Source organism: Miscanthus floridulus, chromosome 18 (genome assembly GCF_019320115.1).
Source record: "Miscanthus floridulus cultivar M001 chromosome 18, ASM1932011v1, whole genome shotgun sequence".
In the NCBI taxonomy this organism is placed as follows: domain Eukaryota; kingdom Viridiplantae; phylum Streptophyta; class Magnoliopsida; order Poales; family Poaceae; genus Miscanthus; species Miscanthus floridulus.
Window position 1 is genome coordinate 8,965,425 of NC_089597.1, and position 11,616 is coordinate 8,977,040.

Genomic DNA, 11,616 nt, shown 5'->3' on the forward strand with positions numbered 1-11,616 from the left:
TCGAAGAAGTGATCGACTCAGATGAATAGTTGAATTTGGACGCCATGGACAGTGGCACGTCGAACCTGTCATGATAGCTTCTCATGTACCTTTTGTATTTATCACACCAATTGTTGCCAAGGAAGCGTGGCATCAAGGTTTTTGTTGTAGCTAATGCCAACGTAGCAACGTTGCAGGTTTCTGGGTGGCCGCCTCTGTCCTGTCAAGCACGCCAATCTGATTTGTTGGTTCGGTTTAGGTTGATCTGTATCCAAAATTAAGTACCCAGAAACATGATATCCAAAGATTGAATGTGGGAAACCAGTGGTCGCCAAATCTTAATCTATAAACCTTCTTGTTGCTGAAAATGCTGATGCATTCGGTCATTCAGAGGAAGAGGGAGATATGCCCATGGCATCTCATGTTATCTGAAGAAGCGTGCGTATATCTACTGCCTTCAGAGCATATATGTGACGCTTGTGTAAATAAAACACGCATGTTTGGCCAAAACCTAATTGTTGACGGCTAAAATTGTACCTTCTAGTAGGGGCAGAAACATGTTTCAGAGACTGCTTGCAGATTGATCGATCAGAAAAAAGAGATTCGAGATGAAACATGCATGTTTCAGGCTTTCAGCTTTGCATTCAGTTCGATTCAGCTATCACGGACACGCGTTGGTAATAAAATGACACGACTGATCATCATCAGAGAGGGCAGGCAAGAGTTTATTGGCGTTTCAACTGCCCTCTACTCTGCATCTCTGAACCTGAATGTGGCGAGCAATTTCTGCGTGTGATCTGGTTCTATCCTGAACGACCGCTGGCGCTGAGCAAACAGGGGCCGGCCTGTTGTTCCTTTGTTGGGCATCGTTGCCAGTTCTAAGCACTCGCCTTTCCAAAGCAATCAAAAGACTGAGTTTAGATGGGTCGTTGGGCTTTAGATGGGCTGCATATCGTGCGGCCGGCCGACGTCACCCCGGGCGAACCCTGACGATTTCGTTCCCATCGAAGGCCTCCCAGACCGCCGCCGCCGCGATGCCGACGGTGAGCGTCGGCCGGGACCGTCTCTTCGCCGCCCTCGGTCGGACCTACAGTAAGTTTGTTTTCCTTTGCTCAGTTCCTCCAGCTCTCCACTCCGCGACAACTCGTAACCCGTCCTCTTGGCAGCAACACAGGAGGAGTTCGAGGCGCTCTGCTTCGAGTTCGGCATCGAGCTCGACGCCGTATCCCCTCCCATTCACTCACTGTGCTGAGAGTGGCGTTGTCTGAATTTTGAGTGTTTTGGGGTGCGTGTGCAGACGACGGAGAAGGCTATTATTATCAGGAAGGAGAAGCACCTCGAGGACGACGGCGAGGTGGACGACGATGACGAGGTCATCTACAAGATAGAGGTTGCCGCCAACAGGTCAGCAGATTTTGTTTTCGTCAATGGAATCGAAGTTACTAGAATACTAGGTAGGTATACAGGAGTTTGGAAACCCGGTGAAAACTTGGAACAATGTATGCAGATATGATTTGCTATGTCTTGAAGGATTAGCAAGAGCTCTCCGCGTTTTCACGGGGACTGAAGCAAGCCCTGTATTCCAAGTTTCATCCATCCCTCGTGGTTCAATTCTTCAGATGCATGTTAAACCAGAGGTAAGATCATGTTCTTTGGACTCGCAGTGCATTTCAAATAATTTCCTAGAAGAAAAGGCTAGATTTCTTCAGTTTTCCATCTCTAGGTTGTAGAGAAAATTGTACAGCAGCACTGTTTGGTGTATGTTATAACCTGCCAATGCTCTCGAACCAGTTGATTCTTTTTGGGTTTTTGGATTGGATATGGACTGTTATGTCTAAGGAGTAATAGAGAAATGATGTGTTTAACTGTCGTTTTTTCTCGAACTACGCAGGAGAGCTGCGCGTCATTTCATTAAGGTAGAAGAAAAAAATGGGTTTGGGTAGCCCCTACCCAGTTAACTGTCGTTTTGGACGGTCCTTAACTGTCGTTTTTCAAGGAAAAAAAAGAAGCAATACCCTACTGACATATTCCATGCCATTATTAATTTTTTTTTGGTGCATGCTCTTTGTAATGTTTTATTATTGTCGTGAAAACCATTATAGCTTGAAGCTGGTGCTAAATGTTAAGACATTAACATATTCATGATTTTCATATTTGCCTGTTATTATTACTAATTCTAGAAGCTATGTATTAACGGATTAGTGTTGTATTTGCTAATGTTGATGCTGATCGTATTCTCCAGAATGATATTATTTGCGTTCTTATTTTCTTCCAATGTAAGCCTTGATTTGCTGTTTTTTTCAGACTTCAAAAATTAGACCATACGTAGTTTGTGCTGTCCTAAGAGGGGTAACTTTTGATGAAGCAAGATACAACAGCTTCATTGTTCTTCAAGACAAACTCCACCAAACTATCTGCCGGTATAGCTTATCTTATTGCTTTTTGATTTTCATTGTATTGATATCAGGATTGTACTCAATACGATGATTAATTAACTCAGACTACTCCATGATGGATAACAGGAAGAGAACTCCGTTGCTATTGGCACCCATGATCTGGACACTCTGCAAGGACCCTTCTCATACGAGGTAAAATTATCACAGTGCTGCAGTAAGCTAATTTTGTAGCTCAATCTTGGGTATTATCTTATTCGCCCTACGTTCATGGCAATCTCTGTCATGGACTTGCACACTGTTCCTATGTTTGTTCCATGGTTTTTTTGTGCATCCAGTTTCCCCCCTTTTAATGGGGCAAATGATTATGTCTCATGATATGTGCTTGCGGCCTTGCACTATCAAGGGAACTAACTGCAATTACTTTTACACCATCGTATGGAAAGATAAATGCAAGGACATGTTGGTGCCTGTTTGGTTGATTTTATTCTTTCTCCATTGTGGTGTAGAAGCTCCCTTCCACTGGTTTTGAATCTTATTTTTTGCGAAATTTGAGTTTGTCTAAAGTCATTTTGCAGATTAAACTTCGCCAAATGTGTTGCCTTCTTGAGGGAATTTTAGAGTAAATCTTGGACTGTAAAATGTGTTCTAGGATCTTAGTCACAGAAAAGAGCCATCCTTTTTTTCACCAGTCACAGTTAACATGATCCCTTATGGTCATACAAGGTCTCTCAAAAGCCTAAATCAATATAATCTTATTTTGTTTTGCTGCCTTCTTCTTTTGAAAGGAAATACAGCAGGGAAGGCTCCTACTGCAAATTTTATTAAAATAACAGAGGCACAGATATACTGAACAAAAGTACAAAGCTAAAAACGAGAACAAATGGACAAGGGAACTAAACAAGCTCCTCTCAGGGGAGGACAGGGAAGAGCAAAGTTCGGCTAGGCGGCGACTACGCGCGCCTAGTCGTTGGGCGAAGCCCGTCGCCGTGACTAGGGGCATAGTCGCGCATCGCGGCGCTAGGCGGAGCCGTCTGCACGCCGTCGCGACCACTGCCCAGCCGCAGCCGTCGAGCGCAGCCGCGCGTGCGCCAGCCTCAGACGTCGGGCGGCCGCGCGTGCGCGTGTGCCCGCTCCGGCTGGCCGCGGCCTTCGGTGGACGCCGCACCTCCCCTGGCTGCCGCCTGCTGCCCCTCCCCACGCCGGGCACGGCCCTCTGGTTGAAGCCGCCCCTGCTCTGCTTCACTCGGGGAACCAGGCGCGGCCCTCTACTCTGCCTCGCCGCCCCTGCTCACGGCCCTCTGCTCTGCTCGCCGCCCCTACTCAGCTTCGCTCGGGGAACCAGGCGCGGCCCTCTGCTCTGCTCGCCGCCCCCTGCTCTGCTTCGCTCGGGGAACCAGGCGCGGCCCTCTGCTCTGCTCTGCTTTCTCTTGGAGCAGAGTAGCCGCTCTGCTCTGCTTTCTCTTGGAGCAGAGGAGAGCTCCGTTGCCAAAACGCCTAGGCAAACGCCTAGGAGCGCCTAGGACCGAGTACTCCCGACTAGGCGCTAGGCAATGGGTCAGCGCCTAGATTCCGCCTAGCGCCTAGCTGAACTAGGGGGAAGAGAGTTAGGAAAGTGACTAGATCCAGTTTAGGAAGTCGTCATTTAGTCTATGAGATTGGAGTCTTGCTTCATCCACGAAGTCCTTGTTTTGCTGCCTTGTTGGGGCAGATTGCTCATCGGGGAGTGGATCAGTGACATAGTGCCCCACTGAATTTGTTTACATTGGGGCTTCAGGAAGCATTTATGGCCATAAAATCTTGAGTTTTAGTGACACTAGACAAAAACATGTATTTTCCTCGAATTTAATCAAAAGTCGGCTTCAAGCCCTTTTTGTATGGATAATAGAAAACTCATCTTGGCCAGCTTACCATGACGACAATTTGGAGGAAGCTTAATCCCTATGCTTTCAAGTTTATATTTGTTCAGAATGCATGACAGCATGTATACATGAAAGTATTAACTAGTTTTTCACATAAAAGTGATAAGAAATTGTTATTTTAATAACCTTTTGACTAGGAAAATTAATAACTATTGGTGTATACTGCAGTTTGAATATCCAAACCAACTATTATAAAGAAACTATTATTTAGCTTTTAGCATGGAGGAACCTTCAAGAGTTTTAACTTAAGATTTGTGGCATTATAATAATTTATTTATGTTGGTCAATATTTTTGGCGGAGAAGATAGATTTCTTAGGAATTGGTTGACTATGTTATATTTCGTACCATGCATATATGAACAAGCCTCTTAAATATAACATTTTTTGTTTTTAACCAAAGATATAACCATTGCTGACATGTGGCTATATAAATACCACTGGTGGTTTCTCTCATCCTTTATATCTGACATTTGATTTTTTTTTTCTCTCCCTAGGCTCGACCACCACATGAAATCAGCTGTCCCATTAAAGCAGGTAAAAGTAATTGATTTAGTTCAATCAGATGATTTTATGTTATATTACTTGTTGTTTTCTGATCATCATTACAATTTTTAGTAAGTTGCTGAAAGGCAACATTTTTGAACTCACTGTTCTAACTTTTGTATGACTCAGGAGAAAAGCTTCAGAGCTGATAAACTGATGGAATTCTATAAAGTAAGTAGCTACATCAGAGTGTTTATTGTGTCATTGTGCACAAAATTGGGCCATGTATCAGGATGGAAACTGTTATTTTTCAAATTTTACGCTTAATATCGTAGGTTCTAGATCTTAATACTATTCTTTTAGGTGCTCTGTGCCTTGTATATTTTTATTACTGACATCTCTTGCTTTGTGGCAGTCAGACATGAAACTGAAGAAGTTCTTGCATATAATTGAAAATTCTCCAGTGTACCCAGTTATCTATGATAGCAACAGGTAAAATAATGACATGCTCTTATCATTCCATTTCTTGACCTGTTTCTTTCAAGGCCTATGATCTTTTCGAAAAAGACTAATAATTACTAGAGAGGACAACAATAATTAAATAGAAAGATTCTGTTGGCACAGCTCTCTGGAAATTTGTCTATCTAGTTAAACTTCAAAAAACATTGTTCATTTTTCAAGGAAAAGCTATTCTCTTAAATATATTCATTTTATTGATAAAGTGGCCCATGTTCCGTCATGAGCGCCATGCTTTCTTTAACTTTTATGATATAGAAACTGTTAATACCGGTGTCGCTGCACAGCTGACATTACAATACTTTGCAGGACTGTATTATCATTACCTCCTATCATCAATGGTGCACATTCAGCTATCACCCTTGCAACAAGGAATGTCTTTATTGAATGTACAGCTACTGACCTTACCAAAGCAAATATAGTGCTGAATACAATGGTGGGTGATGTTATGCTGTATTTTAGATGGGAACATGTCATCTAGTTTAAGAAGTTGAAACTTATTGTATATGCACTTGTTACTTATATTTATAGGTTACCATGTTCTCTAAGTATTGTGAGACTAAATTTGAAGTGGAACCTGTTGAAGTGGTACATCATGATGGCAGGAAAACAGTTTACCCTGATCTTTCATGTTACAAAATGGATGTTTCATTATCTGACATTCTTGGGCCTATTGGTATCTCCCAGGACGAGAAACAGGTACCTGCAAGTTTCTGAAAGTTTTAGCAAGGATGTTTTCAATCTGGATTAATAACAGTGCATCTGAAACTTAGGTTGTCTGTCTTTTGAATAAAATGCAACTGCAAGCTGAAAGTCACTCATTGAAGGGGGAGCCTCGCATTTCAGTGTCTGTTCCTCCAACAAGAAGTGATATTCTGCATGCCCGTGATTTGTCGGAGGTATATCTGCTATTATCTAGCTGTTTCAACTGTTTTTGTAGGTTTGCTGTCATTGTTAACTGGTTTAATTTCTGTTTGGCTTCTACAAAGAACGTTGCTATAGCTTATGGATTCAACAATGTGCCAAAATCAAAGCCGAAGTGCATGACAATAGGAGGAAGGCAACCATTAAACAGGTTCTCAGATAAAATTCGTGCCGAGGTACTTTAGGTATTTGATATGTCTTTTGTGGCATCTTGCTGATATTTGATGTCTTTGTGTTTTTATCTGTTCATCAGTTGATCTTTACTGAAAAATCCTTTGTGGCCAGGTTGCAAGAGCTGGTTATATGGAGGTGCTCACATTTATCTTGTCTTCACACGAAGAAAACTTTGACATGTTAAACAGAGCAGAGGACAAAAGTAAGGCAGTCATTATCGCAAACCCTCGCACTTCTGAATTCGAGGTAAATTTTCCCCCGTCACCCACCCCAGTGCTGGGTGCAGCCATCAGTCAGCTCTCCTATGTGCTCTCAATTGACTATAGTGCAAAGAATAGTGTAAATTTTTGGTTGATTGATGCCTTTCTTGCAAAACGATTCCTCACCACCTGCCCCCAATCCGTCCACTTCCTCCTGGTCACCCACAACCACAACACCCCACCTGTCCTCTCTAGCATCGTGGCACATAGCGATGAGTCAGAGGCGCCTGCTGCTACGCCCCCTTCCTCCTCCTGACTCCGACTGCCTTCTCCTGCCTGTGGCCCGCGCCTTCTCTCACATATGTAGAGCTGTTGATAGGCGGCTGACTAGGGAGATGAGGTTGCCCTCCGAGCTGCAGCGACGGTTGGCGACCTCCTCCCCAGTCCCCGAGGACCAAGCCAGTGATCACGTCTAGCTGCCGCTGGCCGAGGCAGCCACCTGATGTCAAACCTAGCTGACAGCAACGGCTCCTCCCTGCTGTCGGCTGATGATTTATGCTTCATCCTTTGTTGATCTGTGTTTCATCATGCTCATTTGTGTTCACTTACAAAAATTTACCATTATATTACATAGGTGATTTTGTGATTTATTTTTCGATATGTGTATTGCTTGCTTGGTTAGTTCAGTCATGTCTGAGACCAAATTTGCTTCATCTTGATAATTTTTAGTAACCAATCAGTACTCAGTTTTTGATACCTGAAGTTTGAGGAAAACCGATGAACCCCATTGATTTGATCTGACCGAATGTCCACCTACTGACAACTCATGATTTCTCTCTATATTTGATTGCCAAGGAAATAAACATTGTTCTACAATGTCATTCATTTGCTATAATAATTCTTCTACTTGTTATATTGTTGGTTTGTTATAATCATTTTTTCCTTGTTACCTTGCAGGTTGTTAGAACTAGTCTGATGTCGTGTTTATTGAAAACACTGAAACATAATATAGACCATCCAAGACCTATAAAGGTACTTTTTGAAAAGGAGCAATATTTATATTTGCTATATAAGTGATAAGGATATTGTCTATGGAATGTTGTGTCACACATAAAATGCCAACTAAATAAAGAAGAAACCAGGGAAAAAAAACTTCAAATTTCTCATGCTGTCAGCATTCAGCAGTGCCATTTTGCCTGTTGTTTTCGTTTCCCTTCCAACTTAATTGTGATTGCATGATAATACTCTCCTTCAAACACTACATTTCAACCATAGTATAAGCCCATTTAGGATTTCTTGATCAAACCTTTTAAACATAGACAATGAATATCTAAAAAATCAAGTAGATTGGTAACATAAGTTTTATGTTGCTAGATTAGTTAAAAAAATACTTTTTATAATATATAGCTCTTTCTATTTGGAACAACATGTTATTTAGAATATTACCTGTCAAAGTGTCACTGGAGACCATGTGTCAATGTTCTAATGGATTTTGGGTTTAGAGAAAGACAGAAAGTACTATCTAGTCCTTCATTTTTACCAATGTCGACTTTAATTTATCAATACATACAATTTTAAATGGAAGAGCTTTAATACAGCTTCTACTGTTGGATATGCCCAACCAGTTACTGTTGTCATGGTTACAATCTTCCTTCTAGATGGAAATGTTCAAATGATTTTGATCTTTCAAATATTTACCATTGTAGATTTTTGAAGTTGATGATGTTGTGATGCTGGACTCATCGCGTGATGTTGGTGCCTCTAATAATCGCAGGCTTGCAGCTTTGTACTGCAATAGGGTTTCTGGATTTGAGGTTATAAGCTTTAAGGGAAAAAAAACATCTGTATAGGCATGTATTTACATAGCTTCTATGTAGGCCTATGCTAGCTTGATTAAATTGTCCAGGAAATTATGGGATTGGTGGATAGTATTGTCAAAGTTGTCAGAGCTCCGCATGTCAACTTTGGCAAGAATTACTATGTACCTACAGATGTAAGAGTAACTTCATAAATTGTCTTGTCTTTTGCTGTTGTCAGCATTTATATACTCGTTTCATTTCTTCAGGAACCTGAGTTCTTCCCGAAAAGACAATGTAAAATTGTTACAAGTGATGGCAAGCAAGTTGGCTACTTAGGAATTGTCCATGGTGAGGTACTTACTCTGCCTCGCTTTCGAATGCTGTTATAACCTGTGCTGCTTAAGTACCAGTAGTTTAGCCGCCATATGAATGAAGATTTCTGAGGATGAAATGAATAAAGCTAGCACCATAATATTATATATTTCTTTTTGTTAGGTAGCACAATCTTATACGCTTGAATTATGAGCTACTCCAATTCCATAGTTGATCTATACTAAGAGTAAGAGATGTACTGGCAGAAATAAGAACTTAGGAACACAAGTGATATTAAATGAATAAGAAAATCATAACATGGATACACGTGATTTGTTTTGCCAAATTTATTGCAAAACTATTCCTTGAGTGCTAGTCATACTCTGCTTGCAGGTGCTAAGGAAATTTGGCACTTCCGGACCCATGCACTTTGGTTGAGATGGACCTCGAAGCACTGTTGTAATGCCGTCAACCTGAAACAAAGGAATGCTTGAAGCTGATACCCCTACCACATATCCGTTTTGTTCAGTAAAAATGCATGGGGTACACCAGCAAGAAGTGCATATTACCCAAGCTGGAATGTCTCATTGAGCTTCTCAATTGCATTGGATTTTGCTATGGGAAAGAAGGTACAACGATATGGCACATACCCATACCCTGGCTAAAATTTGTTAGGGACTATTTTCACTATGTTTCCATTGTAAGAGCTTCGTTCCTATCCAACTTTGTATCAAAAGTGTACCTTTTGTAAACCATCGGGTGTCCAAAAGTTACTTGTGCAACTCTTGGCACCTCTACATGAGATCAGCATGATGTAAAGCAGCCTCAGAATATTAGACTTGTAATACCTCCTTGTTGAAACACATTGGACAAGGTTCGCATGAAAACCATCTCGTGTGATCGTGAATGACACTAAAATTTGGGACCAACTAAAATTTGATATTGTGTGTTTACATTGCAACTTTTCACGAATCCATGAGTCCATGGCATTTCATCTGCCCTTTACTCTGAAACCAAGCCTGTCAGGATGTGACGGGCATTTCTGTTTGTGGCACTGACCCTGAATTGTGCGATCGAATCCTCAACGACAGTGTTGGGTGATTCATGCATGATACAGTGTTTTTCTCTCACGTAGTACAACAAAACAGTATCAGCCATAGAAACCATGAGCCGAATAGGCCCGATAGGGCTTGCTGGGTATCGTTTTCAGCTGGAGCACTCACGTTTCCAAGGCGACCGTGTATACCGTCCCCAAAATTAGGACATTGTCCATGCATGTGCAGCGCATTGATAAGTGGGTAGCTCGAATGCTTGATCAACGACGTGCGCTTTTTAATCAGTCAGCTCATCACAGCAATTGAGGCTGTGATTCCAGGCGCATGTGAGGTTGGGGCGTATAACTACTAGCTAGACCAGGCTAGAGTTGCGGTGGGCGTAGCATGGCCGTGGCCATGGCATACGTATGTATTGTTGGCTTGTTGCCTAGCCTTCTTCCATGGGACTGGGATGGATGGGGCTGCTCCGGCCGGCGTGCAGAGACTCAGAGAGTGGGGACGGAGCTGGGAGCGAATCGGGTGGATCGCAGCCAGCTCAGGCCTAACATGCATGTAACGCCGCATTCAATTTCGTATGTATTGTTAGCCTGGACGCTTGGTAATGTGTACTGGAAGATGACAACAGTAAACTGATCGAGCACAGTTAAAAGCAATAGCGCAAATATTTATCCCAGCTAGCCCCCCTTTGGAAAGGATTCATGGAGGCTAGTGGTTTTTTCGGCTGATAAGCCGGCTGATGCTGTTTTGTTGTGAGAGAAAAATATTGTATCATGGCTGATAAGTTCAAGCGAACAGGGCCGGCCTGTGGAACAAAGGATTAGTTATTGAACTCCTACAAAATTCCTATGGAATGACCGAATCCAGAGAAAATTTGGAGGAAATCTAACATGAGGCCCAACAACCCATTGGAAACTTTCATCTATGTCTGTCTCTCTCTCTTCTAATTCCTGTGTTTCGCCGGCGATGAAGGAGAGATGGCTTCTCCCTCTCTTCCAGAACCGCCGCTTTCAAGCCTTGCCTAAGAAGCGAGCGCCGATCGACGACGACGGTGAGGCGGCTGGAGCTGGCGCCTTCGCCGGCGATGAAGGAGAGATGGCTCCTCCCTCTCTTCCAGAAGAATTTTTTTTAATAATATTTTTTAATGATTAATTGCAAATGTAGAAGCTGTTACATAAAAATTGGAGGTATAGCATCCAGTCGGCAGGTGAGCGGCCGATAGGAGAGATGTAGGCAACCCAAGCCGATGGGACCATTTTTTAAAAAATAAATATTTTAATTGAATAATTGTAAATGTAGAAGCTGTTATAAAAAAAATAGCAAATATAGTATACTATCGGCCTCTGGAAGGCGACAGGCTTGCAGCGGACCCGCGCCGATTGCAGACCAGTCGGCTTCGACCCTGGCGCTCCGCCGATGTGGGGGTCCCGGGGGAATCGCCTCCCTATCCTTGCGTAAGTCGCCGCATTCAATTTCGTGCAGGCATAGGTAGTTGGCCGGAGAGAGCTCTAGGCTTTGGTTATTGCCGTGGCTGCAGCCAGGATGTCAGCAGGCAACAACAGGTCACAGGCGATCAGGTCACAGGCGATCGAGTGGTTGGGGTGCTGACGAGTGGATTAAGCTTAGGGCCTGTTTAGTTTCCAAAAAAATTTTGTGCAGTATCCATTATATTAAATCTTGCGGCACATACATGGAGTACTAAATGTAGACGGAAAAAAAACTAATTATACAGTTGGGTGAGAAATCGCGAGACAAAACTTTCGAACCTAATTAGTCCATAATTAGACACTAATTGTCAAATACAAACGAAAGTGCTACAGTAGCCAAAAATCCAAAAAAATTTGGATCTAAACGCGCCCTTA

At 42.5% G+C, this 11,616-nt stretch overlaps 1 pseudogene; it reads left to right on the forward strand.

Annotated features, from left to right (window-relative positions):
• The first annotated feature begins 913 nt into the window (after positions 1–913).
• Positions 914–9,617, forward strand: LOC136521983 (phenylalanine--tRNA ligase beta subunit, cytoplasmic-like; annotated as a pseudogene).
• The last annotated feature ends 1,999 nt before the right edge of the window (positions 9,618–11,616 follow it).